At 43.9% G+C, this 25,407-nt stretch overlaps 1 protein-coding gene across 4 annotated transcripts in view; it reads right to left on the bottom strand.

Moving 5' to 3' along the window:
• LOC121278938 (anion exchange protein 2-like) overlaps positions 1-25,407 on the bottom strand; it is a 263,881-nt gene that overhangs the window by 214,266 nt on the left and 24,208 nt on the right. The gene's annotated exons all lie outside the window — the stretch shown is intronic.

Here is a 25,407-nt window from a genome sequence, read left to right as displayed (position 1 = left end):
CTTCTCTTTAGCTCTGAAGAGTCATGGGCTCGAAACGTTAACTGTCTTTCTCTCCATAGATGCTGTCAGACCTGCTGAGTTCTTCCAACAATTTTTGATTTTGTGTCATTGAAAGAGAACTTGGATATACACTTGTGGTGCCATAACCTACAAGGTTACAGACCAGGGGCTGCTCATGACCATCAGATATGGCTTCCTTCTGTGACATAAATTTTCAATGCATTTATTTTTTTTTTGAGGTATTTATCCAATTCCCTGTTGGGAATTACCATTGAACTTGCTTCCACCACCCTTTCAGACAGCGCATTCCAGATCAAAACAACTCGCTGGGCTGGGTAAAATGAAAATTCTCATTCACAGATGTGCAAGAGGTGTGGGAGGGGGATGTGAGGAAGAACGTTTCTTAAAAAAAGCAGCGAGGGGTAATGACTTGGAATTTGCCAACTACGAGGAAAGTGGGAGTGGAAATAGTCTTTCTTCAGGACTAAAAAGGTCAACTGAATGGGCTCTTGAGGAAAATAAACCTGCGAGGCTACAGGGGTAGAGCAGAGGAATGGAACTGACTGGATTGCTCGACAGGGAGTCAGCATGGATTCAATGGGCCAAATGGCCTCCTTCTGTGCCGTAGTGACTTTATAACTATATAACAGCAAAGTACCAAGAATTAAAAGATCAAATTATGAGGGAAGTTGCATAAATTGACTTGTAGTTGCTCGAGTGTAGTAGACTGAGGCACTTAAGATAATTAAGGAAGCTGACAAGGTAGACCAAGAGAAACTATTTCTCCTGATGGGAGAATCCAGAATAAGGGTGTGTTAAAATTAGAAATCAAGAAGCACTTCTTCACGCAGAGAAGTGGAAATCTGGAACACACCCTCACAAAACACCGTCAAAGCTGGAAATCAACTGATAGTTTCAGGACCAAGTTGAGAACTTTATGAAGGTGGAACAGCCTCAAGGAGCTGAATGACCTCCTCCTGTCCCTGACCATCAGAAAGCTGCTGAAAGGTATTTGAGTGGCAGTATTTGATGTTGGTGCCAAAAAACATCAAAAGCAGTTGGTCTAAGCCTTTCCATGCAGCAGCTCCTGGAGACCCGCTGTCAGCTTCGAGCCTCCCTGATGGCCAGTCTAATGATTAATGAATAAATCTCACACACGTTGTGCTGCAGGAAGCTAATCACAGAGGGGTGAAATCTGAAGGCAATCCACTCAACGCAGTACCAGGCTAACTTGCCAACTGCACATGGACTGTCTGGCTTCACACTCCAGGAACATATTTCATTGCATTTACTGGAAGCAGCAGCAGATTAGCTGTGACCTCCGTGCTACATCACTCATCACACGTTGAAATACTGGACTCAAACTATCTCTGCATACTTTAATGAATACACCAGGTTATTGGGTGAGATGTGGGGATGATAGAGGGGTGGAGGAGCAACAATGTTAGTAGGGATTTAAAAAAGGGGCAAAAGGAATGTGGAAAGAGAAGAGAGCTGTGATAGAGTGTGGTGTATTTGCAAGGAAGATAGAGGGGAAAAGCACCCAAGTGAGAGACAGGGAGGAGAGATGTAAAATGGCGGGCACCAAACGACAGAGAGTGTGCAAAAGAAACAAGAGTTTGTGGTTATCAGAAAAGATAGATAGCAAAGACTGAGAAAACAGAAGAGAGAGAAATTGCAAGAGGAGAGTGAAGAGAGGGGAAGCAAAGAAAGAAAGAAATTTAAAATGGGCAGAATTGAATGGGTGGGCAGGCAGGATGGTGAGGGTGGGTGAGAATGGGAATTAATGAAAGTAGGGGCATGAGGGAGGCAGAAGGGTGGTAAGGGGGCAGGGTGGGCAAGGGTTAGAGGTGAAAAGAGGAGGGGGGGGAGCAACAAATAAACGATACACCGAGGATGACAAATTCATTGAAGAACTTGAGAAATCTCATCACTTTCATAGATTACGAAATAAGGTAAATGAGCTTGTGGCACAGATTGAAATTGGCAGGTATGATGTGGTGGGCATCATGGAGACATGGCTGCAAGGGGATCAGGACTGGGAGCTAAATATTCAAGGATATACATCCTATCGAAAAGATAGGCAGATTGGCAGAGGGGGTGGGATTGCTTTGTGAGGAAGAAATGAAATTAAATCAATAGCAAGAAATGACGTAGGGTCAGATGATGTAGAATTGAGGAACCGCAATGGTGAAAAAACCATAATAGGAGTTATGTACAGGCCTCTGAACAGTAGTCAGGATGTGGGGCACAAGATACACCAGGAGATAGAAAAGGCGTGTAAGAAAGGCAAGGTTACAGTGATCATGGGGGATTTCAATATGCAGGTAGACTGGGAAAATCAGGTTGGTTGTGGATCCCAAGAAAAGGAATTTGTGGAATGTCTACGAGATGGCTTTTTGGAGCAGCTTGTGGTGGAGCCCACTAGGGAACAGGCAATTCTAGATTTAGTGATGTGTAATGAGGCAGATTTGATAAGGGAGCTTAAGGTGAAGGAACCCTTAGGAGGAAGTGACCATAATATGATAGAATTCACCCTGCAATTTGAGAGGAAAAAGCTGGAATCAGATGTAACGGTATTACAGTTGAATAAAGGCACCTACAGAGGCATGAGGGAGGAGCTGGCCAGAATTGACTGGGAGATGAGCCGAGCAGGAAAGACAGTGGAACAGCAACAGCAGGAGTTTCTGGGAGTAATTTGGGAGACACAGCAAAAATTCATCCCCAGGAAGAAGCAGCATACTAAAGGGAGGACGAGGCAACCATGGCTGACAAGGGAACTCAGGGACAGCATAAAAGCTAAAGAGAAAGCACACAATGCGGCGAAGAGCAGTGGGAAATCAGGGGATTGGGAAGCCTTCAAAGACCAACAGAGGACAACTAAAAAAGAAATAAGGAGGGAGAAGATTAAATATGAGGGTAAGCTAGCCAGTAATATAAAAGAAGATTGCAAGAGTTTTTTTTTAGATATATAAAGGTTAAGAGAGGGGCAAAAGTGGACATTGGGCTGCTGGAAAATGACGCTGGAGAAGTAGGAGTGGGGAACAAAGAAATGGCGGAGGAACTGAATAGGTACTTTGCATCAGTCTTCATAGTGGAAGACACGAATAACACCCCCAAAGTTCAAGAGAGTCGGGGGGCAGAGGTGAGTATGGGGGCCATTACCAAGGAGAAGGTGCTAGGAAAACTGAAAGGTCGGAAGGTGGATAAATCACCTGGACCAGATGGATTACACCTCAGAGTTCTGAAGGAGATAGCTGAAGAGATAGTGGTGGCGTTAGTGGTGATCGTTCAGGAATCACTGGAGTCAGGGAGGGTCCTAGAGGACTGGAAAATCGCTAATGTTACCCCCCTGTTTAAGAAGGGAGTGAGGCAAAGGACGGGAAATTACAGGCCGATTAGCCTGACCTCGGTCGTTGGTAAGATTTTAGAGTCCATTATTAAGGATGAGATTTCAGAATACTTGGAAGTGCATGGTAAAATCGGGCAAAGTCAGCATGGTCTCATCAAGGGGAAGTCATGCCTGACAAATCTGTTAGAATTGTTTGAGGAGGTAATGAACAGGTTAGACAAAGGAGAGCCAATGGATGTTATCTACTTGGACTTCCAGAAGGCCTTTGACAAGGTGCTGCACAGGAGGCTGCTCAGTAAGAGCCCATGGTGTTAGAGGCAAGGTACTAGCATGGATAGAAGATTGGCTGTCTGACAGGAGGCAGAGAGTGGAGTAAGGGGGTCCTTCTCAGGATAGCGGCTGGTGGCTAGTGGAGTTCCGCAGGGGTCAGTGTTGGGACCACAACTTTTCACTTTATACATTAATGATCTAGATGAAGGAACTGAGGGCATTCTGGCTAAGTTTGCAGATGATACAAAGATAGGTGGAGGGACAGGTAGTATTGAGGAGGCGGGGAGACTGCAGAAGGATTTAGACAGGTTAGGAGAATGGGCAAAGAAGTGGAAGATGGAATACAATGTGGGGAAGTGTGAGGTCATGCACTTTGGTAGGAATAGAGGCATAGACTATTTTCGAAATGGGGAGAGAATTCAGAAATCTGGAGTGCAAAGGGACTTGGGAGCCCTGGTCCAGGATTCTCTTGAAGTTAACTTGCAGGTTGAGTCGGTAGTTAGGAAGGCAAATGCAGTGTTGGCGTTTATTTCGAGAGGACTAGAATATAAAAGCAGGGATGTGCTGCTGAGGCTTTATAAGGCACTGGTCAGACCACATTTAGAATATTGTGAGCAATTTTGGGCCCCGTATCTCAGAAAGGATGTGCTGGCCCTGGAGATGGTCCAGAGGAGGTTCACGAGAATGTAACATATGAGGAACGTATGAGGACTCTGGGTCTATACTCGATGGAGTTTAGAAGGATGAGGGGGGATCTGATTGAAACTTATAGAATACTGAAAGGCCTGGATAGAGTAGACGTGCGGAAGGTGTTTCCATTAGTAGGAGAGACTAGGACCCGAGGACACAGCCTCAGAGTAAAGACCATAAGGCTTGGGGACAGAAATTAGGCCATTCAGCCCATCGAGTCTGCTCCACCATTCAATCATGGCTGATAAGTTTCTCAACCCCATTCTCCCGCCTTCTCCCCGTAACCTTTGATCCCCTTACCAATCAGGAACCTATCTATCTCGGTCTTAAATACACTCAATGACTTGGCCTCCACAGCCTTCTGTGGCAATGAATTCCATAGATTTACCACTCTCTGGCTAAAGAAGTTTCTCCTCATCTCTGTTCTAAAAGGTCTTCCCTTTACTCTGAGGCTGTGCCCTCGGGTCCTAGTCTCTCCTACTAATGGAAACATCTTCCCCACATCCACTCTATCCAGGCCTTTCAGTATTCTGTAAGTTTCAATCAGATCCCCCCTCATCCTTCTAAACTCCATCGAGTATAGACCCAGAGTCCTCAAACGTTCCTCATATGTTAAGCCTTTCATTCCTGGGATCATTCTCATGAACCTCCTCTGGACCCTCTCCAGGACCAGCACATCCTTCCTGAGATATGGGGCCCAAAATTGCTCACATGCAATTATGTTACGGGTTATGGGGAGAGGCGGGAGAATGGGGTTGAGAAACTTATCAGCCATGATTAAATGGCGGAGCAGACTCGATGGGCCAAATGGCCTAATTTCTGCTCCTATGTCTTATGGTCTTATTATTACAAAATGAACCATGGTATATCAGACCATAAGATACAAATTCTAAACAAGTGTAAAAATTGGCACACTACACAAATGTATTAAGTCATTCTCCATGGGGCTGTCAAGGCCACATTTATTGCCCATCCCCAGTTGCCCTGACAACCAAATGCTTACTCAGTTAATTCCGAGGGCATTACACTGAACCTTGTGTGGGGCCGGAGTCAGGTGTACTCCAGACAGGTTCCCCTCCCTGAAGGGCATTAATGACCTAGTTGGGTTTTTATGGCAATCCAACAGTTTCCTTACTGACTGTTCCTGGTTCCAGACCACAAATTATTCAACTGATTCAATTCAATTTCACAACTTGTTCTGGTGAGACTTGTACTCATCATCTTGAGTTTCTAGCCCAGGACCAGAACTGCTGCACTATCCCTGGTATGAAAAATAACTGGGAAGTCATCTCCCTAACACACCACTGCTCCAGTTTAAACCCATTACTATATTACATTGAATATACACCACAGAAACAGGCCATTCGGCCCAACTTGACAGTGTTGGGGCTTATACTCAACAAAGTCCATCTCATTCCACCTGCCACATCTCAGTCTTTCAGCATTTCTTTCTATTACCTTTTACTCATAGATTCATGGGCGTTTACAGCACAGGAGGCCATTCGGCCCATCGTGTCTGCACCAGTCAACAAAGATCTGACAACACTAATCCCATTTTCCAGCACGTGGCCCAATGCCCTGGAATGGCAAGTGAATATCTAAACACTTCTTAAATGTTACGAGAGTTTCTGACTCAATCACCCTTTCAGGCAGTGACTTCCAGATTCCCACCACACTCTGGGTGAAAATATTTCTCAACTCCCCTCTTAGCCTTCTACCTCTTACCTTCAATCTGTGCCCCCTGGTTATTGACCCCTCTACTAATAGAAAAGTGCCTTCCTATCCATCCTACCTGTGCTCCTCAATCTTATACACCTCTATCAGGTCCCTCTCAACCTTCGTTGCTCCAAGGAAAACAACCCCAGTCTATCCAATCTTTCCTCATAGCTCAGACCCTCCAGCCCAGGCAGCATCCTGGTAAATCTCCTCTGCACCTTCTCCTTCCTATAATGTAGCGACCAGATCTGCACGCAGTACTCCAGTTGTAGCCTAACCAGTATTTTATAAAGTGTTGTATACATTTTTTCTCTAAATGTGCTTGACTCATTTCCTTTTGAAAGCATTCACCTCAACCACTTCCTGCAGTAGTGAGTTCCACATTCAAACCAATCCCTTTGAAAAACATTTTCTCTTTATTTCCTTACCGCATTTATTATTAACCATGCTGAATTTACGGTCTGGATGCGCCCACAAATTAAAATACTATCTCCACATCTAACATGTCTAACTCATTCGTAATTTAAAGACAATAACATGAAAGCAAAATACTGCAGATGCTGGAAATCTGAAATAAAAACAGAAAATGCTGGAAAATCTCAGCAGGTCTGGCAGCAACTGTGGAGAGAGAAACAGAGTTAATGCTTCGAACCCATATGACTCTTCTTTAAATTAAATTAAATTATAGAGCTCTACCAGGTCACCTTTGAGCCTCTCTTTAAAGAAAAAAGTCCAACGTTGTTTAATCTTGCCTGATAGCTGTAACCTCTTAGTTCTGGTACCATCCTTGTGAACATATTTTGCACTTTCTCCAGGGTTTGTGTCTTTTTTGTAGTATAGAGACCAGAACTGTGCACAGTTCTGGGAGGGAGAGAGAAAATTGAGACATTAAATAGGGGAGAGAAAAAGTACGAGAGAAAGGAAGAAATAAACTTGGGGGGGTGGGGGGGTGTGGGCAAGAGTCTGAAAATTCAGAAAGGAAAGATCAGGGTAAGGAGAGAAACCCAGTAATCAGAGAATCAGTGGCTAGCAAATCCTGAAGCGAGTAATCAGTCCAAGTACAGCCCTCCACTGGTGGAAAATAATGGATCTGAATAACTCAGGATGTTGAGGGAAGAACACCTTGAATTCTTGCATTACCACAGCCAATTCTGCAACATGTTATATACAGTACTCAACTTTAATGCCTTAAAGTGCTATTTTCTACTCTTGCCCCATCACCACTGAGGACTGGCTTCCCTGTAGCATCTCCACATGGAAGTCAAGGTAGTGAGAAACTATCTAACCATGAGGTGATCACACAGGAGTCTGGTCCCTCACCTAACATCAACATGAGTCCACTTCCAAGCAAGACTGCAGAGTTGGCCATTCAGCCCCTCCAGCCTGATCCATTATTTAATAAGATAATGGGCCTTAACTCGAGCTCTCTTTGTTCATATCCCTGATATCTTACCTAATAAAAGTATATTAATCTCCATCATCCACTGCCTTTTGCAGGGAGAGAGTTGCGTATTTCCAGTGTCCTCTGTGTGAAAATGGGTTTCTTTATCTCATACCAAATGGCCAAACCCTGATCTTAAGGCTATGCCAACTTACTCTGGACTCCCCTAGCAGTGGAAATAGTTTCTCCATATTTATCCAATTGAATTTCCTTATCATTTCAAATACCTCATTGGATAGAGACCAGGCCACCAATATCAACTGGAGCTTCACAGTCTCAGCCCAATTCTTAAAATACTAAACTTCACGATTATTTAAAAGACTAAGCCAGCAAACACAATTCACCTTTACAATACTTCAGAAACTGGATGTGTGACTCAGATCACCCCTGTCCATGAACATAAACAAATCATCCTATTATAAACCATAAAAAATAAGTTACTCCCACTGTAAACCACAAAAGTGCTGTCAACGTTGTAAACCAATCTCTCAATCTGCTCTTTAAAGCTGAACTCTTGCACACTGCACACAAAGTTTTCTTCAAAGTTCAGAAGGCTCCAGTGTCAACAGCTGGAAACAGGCAGTATGACAATCCTGAATGAAGAGAAAGTCACCGTAGTCCCAGAGGACCATAGGCTGCTCTCTCATCAGAGAGATGGGCGACTGGTGGTGAGTTTAAGCTGAGGGTCACCACACCTCAGGTGAGGGGCACGGTTAAGAAGGTGGGACCTTCATGGATGACCTCAGCCAGTGCAGGAATTCTAAACCTGGGCTTTAACAGTTACCACTCCCACACCGTTCAGCACCCAGTGTCTCCCCACTGGGAGGTGATGGTATAGTGGTATTGTCACTGGACTGGTATTCCAGAGATCCAGAATAATGCTCTGGGGACCAGGGTTCAAATCCCACCACAGCAGATGGTGAAATTCAAATTCAATAAAAATCTGGAATTAAAAGTCTGATGACCACCATGAAATCATTACTGACTGTCATAAAAACTCACCTGGCTCACTGAGGGAAGGAAATCTCCCATCCTTACCTGGTCTGGCCCACAGAAATGTGGTTGACTCTTAAATGCTAACAAGGGCAATTAGGGATTGGCAATAAATGCTGGCCTAACCAGTGACACCCACATCCCATGAACAAGTTTTTAAAAACTCATTTGCTCTGCCCACAGTAACTCCGTGCTCTTCCCTCGTTCAGCTCTAGCTCAACTCTACCCCAACTTCCTCACACACTGCTAGTGAAATGTCAACACTGAGATATATTAAATTTAAACGGACATTAATGTTACATTTGGCAAATTACACCTCGGGGGCCCTCAGGCTCTGCTGAATTAGAGAGAAAAGGAGGAACAACACAAGTCCCTGTTCCGCATTGCTGACTCCTTAATGGAAAATGCCCATAGGTGTCAGACAGGGTATGCTGAACAACTCGATGGTTAAACAGCCAACAGTCCGGTGCTTGAGCAATGTTTAGTGTATGACTAAACATCAAAGTGATAAAAGTGTAGTTGAGTGTTATCAAGCAGCACTTATTCAGCAATAACCAATGCTCGGTTTGGTTTCCGCTCAGAACCACTCAGCTTCTGACCTTTTTACAGCCTTGGTTCAAACATGAACAAAAAGAGCTGAACTCCAGAGGTGAGACAAGAGCAACTGCCCTTCACATCAAGGCATCATTTGACCGAATGGCATCAAGGGGTCCTATCAAAAGTGGAGTCAATGGGAATCGGGGGATAACCCTCTGGTTGGAGTCATGCCTAGCACAAAGGAAGGGATGATGGTGGCATAGTGATATTGTCACTGGACTGGTAATACAGAGACTTAGGGTGATGCTCTGAGGACATGGGTTCAAATCCCATCACGGCAGATGATGGAATTTGAAATCAATAAAAAAAAATCTGGAATTAAAATTCCAATGATGAAACTATGAAACCACTGTAGATTGTTGTAAAAACCCATCTGGAAGGAAAGCTATCGTCCTTTCTTGGTCTGGCCTACATGTGACTCCAGACCCACAGCAATGTGGCTGACTCTTAAAAATAAGGGATGGGCAATGAATGCTGGACGAGCCAGCGACACCCACATCCCACAAACAAATTTTAAAAAAAGGTGGCTGTGATTGCTGGAGATCAGTCATCTCAGCTCCAGGAGTTCCTCAGGGTAGTGTCCTCGGCCCAACCATCTTCAGCTGCTTCATCATAAGGTCAGAAGTGGGGTTGTTTGCTGATGATTGCACAATATTCAGTCTCATTGAGCTAACAAGTAACATACCAGTGGAGTTGCTCTTGCAGAGAGCCAGCATGGACACAACAGGCTGAATGGTTACAACACAGAGGGCCTGATTCCAAGAGCCAGGTAATGGCCATCTCCAACAAGGGGCTCTAACCATCTCCCATTCATTACCATCGGAAAAAGGGGCGCATGGACACGAGACTGAGCCAGAGTGAGACGTAGATGGAGTGAATAGTTGAGGATTCAGTTCAGGTGGGAATTCCGTGCAGAGGGGCAAGGAGCTGCTCCTTTTTCTACTTTTTTTCAGCCCAGGTAGTTGTTGAGTTTCCTTCCCTGTCTCCAAGCTAGTTGAGTGCAATTTTCTATTACTTTATCTGTGTAAATTAACTAATTAAATAAATAAGGCTGGACAGAAATGGCAAGGCTGGCAGCACGTGGGAATGTGGAATACACTGCAATCCCAGACAGCCGTGTCAGCTACTTGGGCAAATTTGGCACAGAGTTGCTGAGCTGGAGTCTGAGTTGTGGACGTTGTGGGGCATCAGGGAGGGGGAAGAGATATCTGGAGATTTTGCTCCAGGAGGCAGTCACTCCCCTTTGGGTTAGGCAGAACATTAGACTTGGTCAATCATCAGGGGGAGGAGGGCGTGACTGAGAGTCAGGCAGGTAAGAGGAACCAGCATGTAGTGATGGAGGAGCCTCAGCCCCTGACTTTATCCAACAGGCACGAGGTGCTTGCTGCCTGAGGAGAAGGACTGCCAGGTGAATGAGCAGACTGACCATGGCACCATCCAAAAGGTGGTGAGCGAAGTGGTAGTGAGCGAAGTGGTAGTGATAGGAGACAGTATAGTCAGGGGGACAGGTACTGCTCTCTGTGGCCGCGACCAGGAGCTCAGTGCCAGGATTAAGGACTGGCAGCTGGAGAGGAACTTGAGGTTGGAGGGGGAGGATCCAGTTGTCGTGGTCCACAGGGGAACCAACAACAAAGCAGAACATCATTCCTGGTTCGAGCTCAGAGAATTTGTGGACCTAGGGACTAAATTAAACCAAAGGACTTGAAAGGTAATCACCTCTGGATTATTACTTGAGCCATGCACAGATTGGCAGAGGGGCAAGCAGATTTGAGAATTAAACACATGGCTCCAAGGGTGGTGTGGGAAGAAGCGGTTTTAATTCATGTGGCACTGGCACCAGCGAACTATTCCGTTGGGATGGGTTCCAGGCAGCGACCGGTGTCCTGGCCAAACATATTAGGAGGGCTGGGGACAGGGCTTTAAACGAACAGGGGACGGGGAGGGTTCAAGGTGCCAAGATGGCCAATATGGAAAATTTCACATTTTCCCACATTATGCTCCATTTGCAAGATCTTTGCCCACTCGCTTAACATATGAACAAGGAGCTGGAGCAGGCCTTTCGGCCCCTCAAGCTTGCTCCGTCATTTAAGATGATCATGGCTGACCTGCTAGTAACCTCAAATCTGCATCCTGACGACCCCCAATAATATATCGTCCCCTTGCTTACCAAGAATCTATCCACCTCTGCCTTAAAAATATTCAGACTCTGCTTCCACCGCCTTTCCGGAAGAGAATTCCAAAGACTCACGACCCTCAGAGAAAAAAATTTCACCTCATCTCAATTTTAAATGGGTGCTCCCTTATTTTTAAACAATGACCTTTAGTTCTAGATTCTCCCACAAGAGGAAACATCCTTTCCACATCCACCCTGTCAAGACCTCTCAGGATCTTATATGCTTTAATCAAGTTGCCTCTTACTCTTCTAAACTCAAGATGAAATAAACCTAGCCTACCCAACCTTTCCTCATAAGACAACCCACCCATTCCAGGTATTAGTCTGGTAAACCTTCTCTGAACTGCTTCCAACGCATTTACATCCTTCCTTAAATAAGGTGACCAATACTATAATTAATACTCCAGATGTGGTCTCATTAGTGCTCCGTATAACTGAGCACTCGAGAGACTACATATATCCCTTTGTAGGCTCTTTATTCCCTCTTATGTCCAACTTCCTTTCCAACCTATCTTCATGTCATTAGCAAACTTTTGGTCCCTTCATCAAATCATTTATATAAATTGTAAAAGATTGAGGACCCAACACTGATCCCTGTGGGACACCATTTGTTACATCTTACAAATGACCCATTTATGCCTACTCTCTGTTTCCTATTAGTTAGCCAATCTTCTCTCCATGCCAATATGTTATTCCCTACACCACGAGCTTTTATTTTCTGCAATAACTTTTGATGTGGTACCTTATCAAATGCCTTCTGGAAATCTAAGTACAGTACATCCACTGGTTCCCCTTTATCCACAGCATGTTACTTCTTCAAAGGACTCCAATAAATTGGTTAAACATGATTTCCCTCTCATAAAACCATGTTGATTCTACCTGATTACACTGAATTTTTCCAAGTGCCCTGCTATAATATCTTTGACAATAGCTTCCAACATTTTTCCAATACAGATGTTAAGCTAACTGGCCTGTAGTTTCCTGCTTTCCGTCTCCAACCTTCCTTGAATCTAGGGAATTTTGGAAAATTAACCCCAATGCATCTACTATCTCACTAGCCACTTCCTTTAAGACCCGACGGTGAAGCCCATCAGGACCTGGGGACTTGTCAGTCTGGGGCGCCAACAATTTGCTCAGTACTGCAAGTTCAAGGTGGCAGCTCACCACCACCTTCTCAAGGGCAGTTAGGGATGAGCAATAAATGCTGACCTAGCCAGCGACACCCACATACCAGCAACAAATAATAAAAAAAAACTGACACGAGATTAATTGTTAATTATAAATCTGAGACTGATAGATTGTTGTTAATTAATTGCACGAAGGGATAAAGGACAAATGTGGGTATATGGAGCAAGATTGCAGATCAGCTATGAATGGCAGAACAAGCTGAAGAGGCTAAACAGAATATTCTTATTCCAATGTGCGGGGAGAGCGTCTTAGTGAAGAGAGCACACAGGTAGGGAGAAAGAAAGAAAAAGACAGAACTGCATTTCAGTAACATCTTTCACAACCTCATGTCCCAAAGTGCTTTACAGCCAATTTAAGTCATTGTTGTAAGGTAGGAAACAGGGCAGCCAATTTATGCAAAGCAAGCTCCCACAAACAGTAGAATGAAATGAGCAAATTAACTGTTTTATTGTGTTATTGTATTTCTATTATTTTTAAACTTATTTCCATCCATTGGTTTATCTCCACCCCTTTCAGCCTATTTCAATCCCTTCCCCCCAACCCACCCCCACTAGGGCTAACTGTCACTTGCTCATTCTACCCTTAATGTCCTCATTAGCACATCCTTTAGCTAATATCACCACCGTCAACACCCCTTTGTCCTTTTGTCTATGGCATCTTTGGCAATCTCTCTTTTGCTTCCACCTATCACTGGCCCTCTATCCAGCTCCACCTGTCCCAACCCCCCTCAACCAGCTTATATTTCACCACATTTCTAATTCTCTTCATTTCTGATGAAGGGTCATACGGACTCGAAACGTTAATTCTGTCTTCCTCTCCACAGATGCTGTCAGACCTGCTGAGTTTTCCCAGCTATTTTTGTCTTGTTGCGTCGTTGATTGAGGATAAATATTGACAAGGACACCAGGGAGAACTCCCCTGCTCTTCTTGCAAAAAGCAGCCATGGGATCGTTTACATTCATCGTGGCCTTGATTTAACATCTCATCGCAAAGGTAGCACCCCAAGCTTAAACAACAACAACTTATATTTATATAGCACCTTTAATGTAACAAGGCACCGGAAAGCCCTTCAGAGGGGTAGCATTATGAAACAAAGTATGACACCGATCCACACGGGGGCCCAAATTGGAGGAGCGCAGGTATCTCGGAGAGTTGTGGGGCTGCAGGAGCTCTCAGAGGTGGACTAAAAGTGCTACCAATTGAGCCACGCCTGACACTTGAAATTTGAGTGGGGGAGGGAGAGGGAACGCACATGGGACAGAAGTGAGAAGAGATTCTTTGAAAGTGAAACGGGGAAGAATGAGAGAAGTGACTAAGTGAAGAACAAGGAGAATATGAGAAAGAATATCTGAAATAGGAAGATTAGGCCATTCGGCCCCTCCAGTCTGCCCTGCATATTTTCGGTTTTTAAACATCATGGTAGCAAGGATGTGAATACAGTGCCTCGGTCTTCGTGAAGTCCAAGACTGAACACGCCCTTTATTGTACCTTCCGTATGTTAAATTACTCCCAAGAGAAATGTACTGCAATTCTGCGAATGTGAGATAAGAAAGAATGAGAGAAATTAGTCAGAACAGCAAGAAAAAGTGAGAGTGTTTTTATGTAATATTTGTACATTATTCTAACTATGTCAATGCCAAAAATAACTGCAGCATTCCGGATGAATATAACTCACACCCTCTTCACAAAAAGGGAGTCTCAGGAACCTGCTCAATCAGCTCCTAACATTCCATAATCACACCTAAGTGTTCAGCTCAGGTTTCACAAGGCAGCTCCTTCCAAGCCAGGAATTTTACCCATAGTAAACTCCCTGACAGAACAACTGAATTCGTAACTGTACACGCCCCAACACATTTTAGGTTTCAGGACATCCCGATAATGAGGATTAGATAAGGTGCCTCAGCCTTTTTTTTGAAGCCTGAGGCTGAACACGCCCTTTACCCAACCCTCTGCATGTTATTTCCTTATTTCCAGTACTGACAGGAAATACTCTTTCTATGTTCAACTCCAATTTCAACACATTCATCAGTTCCTGAACTCTGACAGAAATTGTCAAAAACAAACTCTCCCCCTCTTCCTCCAACATATTGCTTCTTCGAATCACCGAGTACAGCTTCTGCCTTTATTTAAGCACAGTGATGAGTTTCACATTAATGTAATGTACCAGGTAGCATTCGCATTGCACTTCTACCAGGTAATGACCATCTCCAACTAAAGAAAGGCTAGCCATCTCTCAGAATCACACACTACAGAAGAGGCCCTTCGTCCCACCGAGTCTGCACCAAAACATGCGAAACACCTGACCTATCTACCTAATCCCATTTACCAGCACTTGGCCCATAGCCTTGAATGTTATGACGTGCCAAGTGCTCATCCAGGTACTTTTTAAAGGATGTGAGGCAACCCACCTCCACCACCCTCCCAGGCAGCGCATTCCAGACCGTCACCACCCTCTGGGTAAAAAAGTTTTTCCTCACATCCCCCTAAACCTCCTACCCCTCACCTTGAACTTATGCCCCCTTGTGACTGACCCTTCAACTAAGGGGAACAGCTGCTCCCTATCCAACCTGTCCATGCCCCTCATAATCTTGTACACCTCAATCAGGTCGCCCTTCAGTCTTCTCTGCTCCAACGAAAACAACCCAAGTCTATCCAACCTCTCTTCATAACTTAAATGTTTCATCCCAGGCAACATCCTGGTGAATCTCCTCTGTACCCCCTCCAGTACATTCATATCCTTCCTATAATGTGGCGACCAGAACTGCACACAGTACTCCAGCTGTGGCCTCACCAAAGTTCTATACAACTCCAACATGATCGCCCTACTTTTGTAATCTATGCCTCGATTGATAAAGGCAAGTGTTCCATATATGTCCCATATGCCTTTTTCGCCACCCCACTAACATGCCCTCCGCTTTCAGAGATCTATGGATACACATGCCAGGTCCCTTTGTTCCACAGAACTTCCTAGTGTCATGCCGTTCATTGAATACTTCCTTGTCAAATTACTCCTTCCAAAGTATATAACCTCACTCTTTTCATGGTTAAATTCCATCTGCCCATTTGACCATCCCGTCTATATCTTCCTGTAGTCCAAGACACTCAACCTCACTGTTAACTACCCAGCCAAGCTTTGTATCATCCGCAAGCTTACTAATCCTACCCCCCACATAGTCATCTATGTCGTTTATATAAATAACAAATAATAGGGGACCCAGCACAGATCCCTGTGGTCGCCACTGGACACTGGCTTCCAGTCACTAAAGCAGCCTTGTGTCATCACCCTCTGTCTCCTAGAACTAAGCCAATTTTGAATCCACCTTATCAAATTACCCTGTATCCCACGTGCATCTGCCTTCTTTATAAGTCTCCCTTGTGGTGACCTTGTCAAAGGCTTCGCTGAAATCCAACAGAGGGCGGTAGTGAGAAGTGAGTGAAGCATTCTGGGAGAAGTCACCGCAGACACAGCAACTCAGAAGGGGATCGTGGAGGACCCACTGTCAAAGAATGGAATAGCCCCAAATATTACATTGCTGTAGTGTATCCATCCCTCCCTTCTCAAACCAAAAAAAAGAGGGAGAGGCAGTACCTTCAGGAGTGCACCAGACCTGCGAGGGACACTCTTCTGAAGGTGGATTTAAAACAAAAAGCAGCTGATTGGTGAGTAAATCCTGGTGAGTTTTTTTTTAATCTATTAAAGTTATTCATTGCTTAATACTGATGTAGGAGCTAAAAAAAAGTATAGAGTAGGACTGTACAAGTATAATTAGTCAAGAAACAAGGTCCTAGCTAACATAAATAAGGCTCCGAGCTAGCATATTTAAGGGAGTAACTAGCTTAATTGAGAGGGATGTCATGGCAGGAAATCTCAGACCCATGATACGCTCCTCCTGTAGGATGTGGGAAATGAGGGACGCTGGAAGACCGTGTGTGCAGAAGGTGTGTCCAAAAGTAGCTTCTAGCTAACCAGATTTCGGAGCTGGAGCTGCGGGTGGACTCATTGTGGGGCATCCACAATGCTGAGCAAGTCATGGACAGCACGTTTAGCGAGGTGGTCACACCGCAGGTGAAGATTACACAGGCAGAAAGGGAATGGGTGACCATCAGGAACAGTAAAAGACTCAGGAAGGTAGTGCAGGAGTCCCCTGTGGTCATCCCCCTCTCTAACAGAGATACCGCTTTGGATACTGTTGGGGGGGATGGCCTCTCAGGGGATGATCTGAGGATGATTTTCCAATCTTCACTAGATACAGGGGAGGTACCGGAGGACTGGAGAAATGCAAACGTAGTTCCATTGTTTAAAAAGGGATCAAAGGAAATGCCAAATAATTATAGGCCAGTTAGTCTTACATAAGTGGTGAGCAAATCAGTGGAATCAATCCAGAGAGATAGGATTAACTGTCATGTGGAAAGGCATGGACTATTCGGGGATGGTCAGCATGGATTTGTTGAAGGAAGGTCTTGCTTCACAAATTTGATTGAATTCTTTGAGGAAGTGACAAGAAGGGTTGATAAAGGTAGTGCAGTGGATGTTGTGTACATGGATTTTAGCAAGGCATTTGACAAGGTCCCACATGGCAGATTGGTCAGGAAAGTAAAAGCCCATAGGAATCAGGGTAATGTGGCAAACTGGATAAAAGGTTGGCTCTGTAACAGGAAACAAAGGGTAATGGTCGAATGGAAAGTTATCTCAAGTGGTGTTCCACAGGGCTCAATGTTGGGACCCTTGCTGTTTGTGTTATATATTAACAATTTGGACATGAACGTGGGGGGCACGATTGGGAAATCTGCAGATGACACAAAGATTGGCCGAGTAGTGGATAGTGTAGAGGATAGCCATAATCTCCAAAATTATATAGATGGGTTGGTGGAGTGGGTGGTAAAGTGGAAGATGAATTTTAACATAGAGAAGTGTGAGGTCATACATTTAGGGAGGTCATACATTTAGGGAGGTCAAACATTTAGGGAGGTCAAACATTTAGGGAGGTCAAACAGTTACAGGGATTACACAATAAATGGGAATATACTAAGAGGGGTAGATGAAGTGAGAGATCTTGGTGTACAAGTACACAGGTCCCTGAAAGCAGCAGTTTAAGTAGACAAGGTTATATAGAAGGCAAATGGAATGCTCCCCATCACTGGCAAAGGAATAAATATAAAAGTAAGGATATAATGTTGGAATTGTATAAAACACTGTGAGGCCACAACTGGAGTATTGTGTACAGTTCTGGTCACCACATTACAGGAAGGACGTAATAGCTCTGGAGAGAGTGCAGAGCAGGTTTACAAGAATGTTGCCAGGATTAGAAAAGTGTAGCTACGAGGAGAGTTTGGATAGGTTGGGGTTATTTTCCTTCGAACAAAGAAGGCTGAGAGGTGACATGATTGAGGTGTACAAAATTATGAGGGGAATAGATAGAGTGGACAGGATAAAATTGTTTCCCTTGATGGAGAATTCTAGAACCAGGGGACATAGATTCAAGAGAAGTGGCAGAAGGTGTAGGGGGGACATGAGGAAGAACTTTTTTACGCAGAGGGTAGTGGGTGTCTGGAATTCGCTGCCCAAGTTGGTGGTAGAGGCAGAAACTCTAAACTCTTTTAAAAAGTACCTGGATCTGCACCTAAAGTGCTGTAAGCTGCAGGGCTATGGGCCGGGTGCAGGAAGGTGGGATTAGAAAGGGCACCTGAGTGTCCTCAGGCTGGCAAGGGCAAGATGGGCCAAATGGTCTTCTTCTGTGCTGTAACTTTTCAGTGGTTCTATGGTTCTAAACTACATCAACTGCACTCCCCTCATCTACACACCTGGTCACCTCCTCAAAACATTCAATCAAATTTGTTAGGCATGACCTCCCTCTGACAAAGCCATGCTGACTATCCCTGATCAAACCTTGCCTCTCCAAGTGGAGATGGATACTCTCCTTCAGAATTTTCTCCAATAGTTTCTCTACCACTGACGTGAGACTCACTGGCCTGTAGTTCACTGGCTTATCTCTACAACCCTTCTTAAATAGCGGAACCACATTAGCTGTTCTCCAGTCCTCTGACACCTCCCCTGTGGCCAGAGAGGAATTAAAAATTTGGGTCAGAGCCCCTGCGATCTCCTCCCTTGCCTCCCTCAGCAGTCTGGGACACAAATTATCCGGACCTGGAGATTTGTCTACTTTTAAGCCTGCTAACACCTCCAATTCCTTGTCACTCCCTATTTCAATTTGCTCAAGAGCCTCGCAGTCTCTCTCCCCGAGTTCGATACCTTCATCGTCATTCTCTTGCGTGAAGATGGATGTGAAGTGTTCATTCAACACTCTAGCGATGTCCTCTGGCTCCACCCATAGATTGCCCCCTTGGTTCCTTATGGGCCTACTCTTCCTCTGGTTATCCTCATCCCATTGATATACTTATAGAATATCTTGGGAGTTACCCTACTTTTAACAGCCAGAACTTTCTCATTTCCCCTCTTTGCTCTCCCAATTGCTTTCTTAAGCTCCACCCTGCACTGTCTGTACTCCACAAACGCCTCTGCTGACTTGCTTCGCTTGTACATGCTAAAAGCCTCTCTTTTGCTTCTCATTGTAACCTGAATATCTCTGGTCATCTATGGTTCACTGGGCTTGTTACTCCTTCCTATCACCCTAGAGGGAACATGTTGAGCCTGTACCCTCCCCATTTCCTTTTTGAACACCCCCCACTGTTCCTCTGTAGATTTCCCCACAAGTAGCTGTTCCCAGTCTACCTTGGCCAGATCCTGCCTTATTTTACTAAAATCCACTCTCCCCCAATCCAAAACATTTTTTTGCAACTTGTCTACTTCTTTGTCCATAACAAACTTAAACTGTACCATGTTGTGGTTGCTATTGCTAAAATGCTCCCCACCACCACCTCAGCCACCTGTCCGGCTTCATTCCCCAGAATTAGGTCCAGCAATGCGCCGTCCCTTGTTGGACCCTCTACATATTGACCTAAAAAGTTCTCCTGTACACATTTCAAGAAATCCACTCCATCCAAGCCCTTAACACTATGTCTATCCTAATTAATGTTGGGAAAGTTGAAATCACCTAATATAATTACCTATTGTTATTGTTTTAACACACCTCCGCAAATTGTGCACATATTTGCTCCTCAATTTCCCACCGACTATCTGGGGGTCTATAATAAACACCTAATAATATGGCTGCCCCTTTTTTATTGCTAAGCTCTACCCACAAAGCTTTATTCGATGCCCCCTCCAAGATATCATCTCTCCTTATTGCAGTAACTGACTCATCAACTAAGAATGCAACGCCTCCTCCTCTTTTACCCTCTCCCCTGTCTCGCCTGAAGATTCTATATCCTGGAAGGTTGAGCTGCCAATCCTGCCCTTCCATCAACCATGACTCAGTGATGGCTACTATATCATAATTCCACGTGTCAATCCTCACTCTTAACTTATCCGTTTTACCTGTAATACTCCTGGCATTAAAGCACAGGCCATCCAGCCTTGCCTTATTCCCTTGAAGCTTACTGCAGCTGTACTCCCTCTGACTTGATTGTTTTACTGTATTATGATGTGTCCCTATTCTGCTAACATTGTGTCCCCTCCCCCTGCTGAATTAGTTTAAACTCCTCCCAACAGCACTAGCAAACCCGCCCACAAGGATGTTAGTCCCGCTCTGGTTCAGATGTAGACCGTCCTGCTTGTACAGGTCCCACCTTCCCCAGAAACGGTCCCAGTGATCCAGGAATCTAAAACCCTCCCTCCTGCACCAACTCTTAAGCCACGTATTCATCTGCGCTATTCTCCTATTTCTGAGCTCACTAGCACGTGGCACTGGGAGTAATCCAGCGATTACAACCTGAGAGGTCTTGCTTTTGAGTCTACTGCCTAACTCCCTGAATTCTTTATGCAAGACCTCATCCCTCTTTCTAGCTATGTCATTGGTACCGACATGTCAGCACTCCCTGGAGGAACCAGCGCCCTCATTAGCCTCCAAAACAGAATACCGATTTGCAAGTGGGACGCCAGGGGACTCCTAAACTACCTGCCTGTTTCTCTTGGATTGCCTGGTGGTCACCCATTCCCTTCCTTCCTCAAGTCCCTTCATCTGCGGTGTGACCACCTCTCTAAATGTGCTATCTACGATGCTCTCAGACTCGTGGATGCTCCATTGTGTCCCCAGCTGCCGTTCCAGCTCTGAAACCCGAGTTTCCAGGAGCTGCAGCTGGACACACTTCCTGCACACATGCTGGTCCCGGGCACTGGAAATGTTCTCGGCTTCCCACATGGAGCACGAGGAGCACACCACGGCTTTGAGCTCTCCTGCCATGACTTATCCCTTTAAATTAAACCTTTTAAGTCAATGACTCTCGGGCCCTTCTTTCCTGATCCTCGTTACTGTAGAATATACAAACTGTAAACCACAAAAAGACCTTAAACTGTAAGCGATTAAAGTAGTAAATACCTTACCCACTATTTAGCAGTGATTCCTTTCCCTTGTAGCCTCTCCTGCTGCAGCACGCTCTGAAGATTTAAGAAGTTGGATCTCAAGGAAAAAATGCAAAGAGCACCTCGTCCCCTATTCACCGAATTCCCGCTTTGCACCGAATTCCGAATACCCACTCTGGCTGTGCCCCACTCAGGATGTGCTCACTCTCCTGTTCGTGTACAAGTCACAAGTCAGGAGTGTGATAGAGTACTCTCCAGTTTACTGGATGAATCCATCTTGTACAAAGCAACCCACGCAGCAGTGTGTACCAGCTACAAGATACACTGCAGGAACTCACCGAGGCTCCTAGGAGAACACTTTCCAAACCCACAACCGCTACTATTTGAAGGGCAAAGACAGCAGACACATGAGAATGCCATGACCTGGAAGTTTCCCCTCCAAGCCACTCACCACCCTGACTTGGAAATATATCGCTGTCCCTTCACTGTCACTGGGTCAAAATCCTAGAATTCCTTCCCTCCACCACATGGACTGCAGTGGTTTGAGGCGGCAGCTCACCACCACCTTTTCAAGGGCAACTAGGGATATTGTTAGAATCATATCTCTCAAAACTGCAGTTTTTCTTTTACAAAATGGAAGGATTTGACATTATCTAGACATGTGGATGTTAACCTGAGATTTTTTTTTTAAAAAGGTCATAAGTTCACCTTGGAACTGTCAACAAGTCGGCGTCTTCCAAGAAATCACCTGATCTGCATGATACTTAAGAAGTTCTTGGTTTGATTTGAACTGCAAAGCACTTTAATTCATTTTGCTGAGGGGCAAAAAGGCAATCACATACGAGAGGGGAAAAAAACTTAAGCTGTGAACCTGCTTGTTTTGAAGGCAGTCCTGTTGGGGATCAAGCTGAAGGAGGAAGGCTATACCTCGACTGGCTCTCTCTCTACCTTGCCTAAAATTGTATGTGACTATCAACCTGTAGCCAGAGACCCCTAATCTGAGTGTAACTAGACTGCATTTGGACCTACAAAGCTGAGACCGGTGGTGAGAACTTTCAAATATCTACTGGGACCAGCACACGAGAGAACTCCTGGTTGACAGCATCGAGACCCTGCAGTCTTTATCCTTTATTTTATAATGCCCATCCTTCAAAAGCCCATCTCTGCAGAGAGACTCTACTTGTTTGTCCTTTGTTTGTCTGTGTGTGTGTGTGTGTGTTGGGGAAATTCTTTAGGAAGAGATAGATAGTTATACTTCTTGATTACAATTGTGTGTTAACCAGTACTTGCAACTTGTTAAAAGAAGTTTTGTTTAAAAATAAATTAATCATTCTGAGTTTTTGAAAGAAGCCTGGTCAGTCTCTTTTCTGCTAGGTGCTAGAGGTATAGGTACACAATTGGCCATTTCGGTGAGAGAATTAAACATTTAAGTTAATGTTACGGCCTGCGAAGCAGTGGGCCTTGATAATTTGCGCACTCCTCCCATCCTGGTCGTAACATCAGGCACTAAATGTTGGCCTAGCCAGCGATGCTCACATCCCATAAATGAATTTTTAAAATACCCTCTCAAAGCTTTTTTATAATTTTGGGGGTCTCTATCAGGGCACCTGTCAGTCTTCTCTTTTCTAGAGAAGAGAGCCCCTCCTGTTCAATCTTTCCTAATATTTATAACCTTTCAGGTATGATATCACCCCTGCTAATGTGTTTTGCATCTTCTCCAGTGCCTCTATATCCTTTTTATAACATGGACCAAAGCTGTGTATAGTAACTCCAAGTGTGGTCCAACCAAGGTTTGCATAAGTTTAACATAACTTCCCTCCCTTTCAACTCTTTCGGTCTAGAAATGTACTCCCATTGCTTAGTTTACTTTCATTAACCCACATCACTACTTTTTGACAATTTGTACATCTTCACTCCCAGATTCTTTTTGTTCCTTGATCCCAGTTACACTCTTAATTTACAAGCAGTGTGTGGCCTCCCTAATCCTCTTACCAAAACATTATCACTTCACCCTTAACTATATTGAAATTAATCTGTCGAAGGGTCATGAGGACTCGAAACGTCAACTCTTTTCTTCTCCGCTGATGCTGCCAGACCTGCTGAGTTTTTCCAGGTAATTCTGTTCTTGTTTTGAAATTAATCTGTCAGCTACATACCTATTCTGCAAGTTTATTCACGTCTTCCTGTATCTGATCACAGTCCGTCCCTGTGTTAACTACACCTTCCAATTTGTTGTCTTCCATAGATTCAGAAATAGTATTTTTGATTTCTGACTCCAAGACATTTATGTAAATAATGATAAACAGTGGCCCCAGCATCGATCCCTGTGGAAAATCACTTCCTACTTTTTGTCAGTCTGACGAGCTAGCTTTAACCTCCTCTGTTTGTTTTGCAGCCAGCTTGTTATCCATTGTTATCTGTACCAACTTTCGATTCTGACTATGCAGTACCTTATCAAAGGCCATTTAAAAATCCAAATATATTACACCTATTGCATTACCCTTGCCTATTCGTTCCATTATTTCTTCAAAGTACTTAACAAACTTAGTTAAGTATGACCTTCCCTTTTGAAATCCATGCTGAATGCCCTTTATTGCATTTTCAAATTCTAGTTGTTTTTCTATTGAGTCTTTAAATAAAGAATTTGTTATCATTCCTATCTACAGTTCCCTAGACTTGTTCTCTCTGTTTTAAATATATGAATTACCCAGCTGTTCTTCAGTTCTCTGTGGTACCATTCCCTTTTTTAATAAATTGTAATATTTAATCTTGCCTCTACAATTTCTTCCTTAGCTTCTTGGAGCATGCAAAAATGTAATCCACATGGGCCAGAGGTTTTACTCCAAACTTGATTAGGTTATCAATTACCTCCCTGCTTCCTATCTTAAGTACCCTTTTATCTTTTTTGATCTCTTCCTCTAATGTCATGTCCACTTTGTTATCTTCCTGGTAAATACTGAGGCAAAGTAATTGTTCAATATTTCTACCATTTCATTGTTATAAATTATGAGTTTACATTGCACATCCCTTAATGGCCCTAAATCCTGTGCTGATTTTCCTTCTGGTATTTATGTGACTGGAATACTTGACTATTTCTTTTTATATCCCTTGATCAATTAATTTTGTAGCTCCACTTTACTCTCCTAATTTTGATTTCTTTCCTAACCTCTTCTCTGTCCTTTTTGCTATCCTCTCCTTTATTGTCCATGAACTAAATGCATGTCCCTCATCACTTTATTCATCCCTGGTATTTCATTATTTGGGTATTGCTTTTCGTTTTGCACTGACCAGGACAGATTCGCGAGAATGCCAAATTTCAAAGGGAACAATTTATACCGCATGAGAAGAGGGTGTTGATTGGTGACAACTGGACTCTGATTGGTAGACGCATTGTCATGGAAAATGCACCAGGGAACAGTTAACTGCCAAGCTTTTGTTTAAATTCAAACCAGGCAGGTTGACTCTCATTGATCAAGGCATTGCCAGAGGGGAAACGAACGAACCTGGGTTGGGGGTGGTGGGGGGGGGAGAGAAACAGGCTGTCCTCCAAGTTTTTGTTTAGTTGAAAAAAGCGCAATGTGTGAACGCCTTCTTTCTGTTTGCAAAGGACAAGGCTCTGTGTGTAAACATATGTGGCTTCTAGCATGTTATGTGAGACACACTACGAGCCCAATTGGTAATCTTAAATTGGCTGTCAGTGCAATTTGTAGCACAATCAGGATTGGTTAGCAAGTTTGTCCATTCACGGAATCATATCTAATGTTAACACTATGTTCTGAGTTTTGCAAGCACAGGGTGGTTGGGTACAGTCAGCACTTTGCCTGTTGTGAAGAGTCAACATACATACTGTTTGATAAGATCCACCAGTCACTGGGGCAGACAGCCTCCATACCTGGCATTACACTGGCACTGAAATTCATATACCACATTACTCACTTGTGTGATAGGTGGAACATCTTTTTGGCTTGATGGCAGCACTCTGTTAGTGAAGAATGCCACTCGTGCTGCGACTGCATAGTAGCAGCATGCAATGGCTAGCTTCACCTGTTGCTCAAATGAAATATTTCATTATTGACTAGTTTGTTCCTGATTTTTAGCGGAATTTCGTTTCCTGAACTCTTACTGATCACCTTTACAAATATTTCCTACTACTGTTCTATATCTTTTGGAAACATTTTTTCAGTTTACTTTTCCTAGTTCCACACTCATTCCCAAAAAATTAGCTTTTTGGTCTTTCTCAATCATTATTTTAAACCTATTATGTTTTGATCACTATTGCCTAGACCTTTCCCTACACTTACTTCTCTTATTTGCTCTGGTTCACTTCCCATTATTAGATCTGACAGCAATTGACTTCTTGCATACATGGAAAGATAGTCCTGCACACACTATAAAAAAACTCAATTCCTTATTCCCCTTTCACTACCTTCTCTTGCCAGTTTATTTTGGAGTAATTAAAATCTCCCATGGTTATTATTCAATTTTTTAAAATTAATTTCACAGATTAGCTGACATATTACTTTCTCCACTTTCCTTCCACTGTTAGGTACACCTCTATTAACGTGATG

This window comes from Carcharodon carcharias, chromosome 6, assembly GCF_017639515.1.
Source record: "Carcharodon carcharias isolate sCarCar2 chromosome 6, sCarCar2.pri, whole genome shotgun sequence".
NCBI lineage: Eukaryota > Metazoa > Chordata > Chondrichthyes > Lamniformes > Lamnidae > Carcharodon > Carcharodon carcharias.
This window is presented reverse-complemented; position numbering and strand designations above follow the sequence as displayed.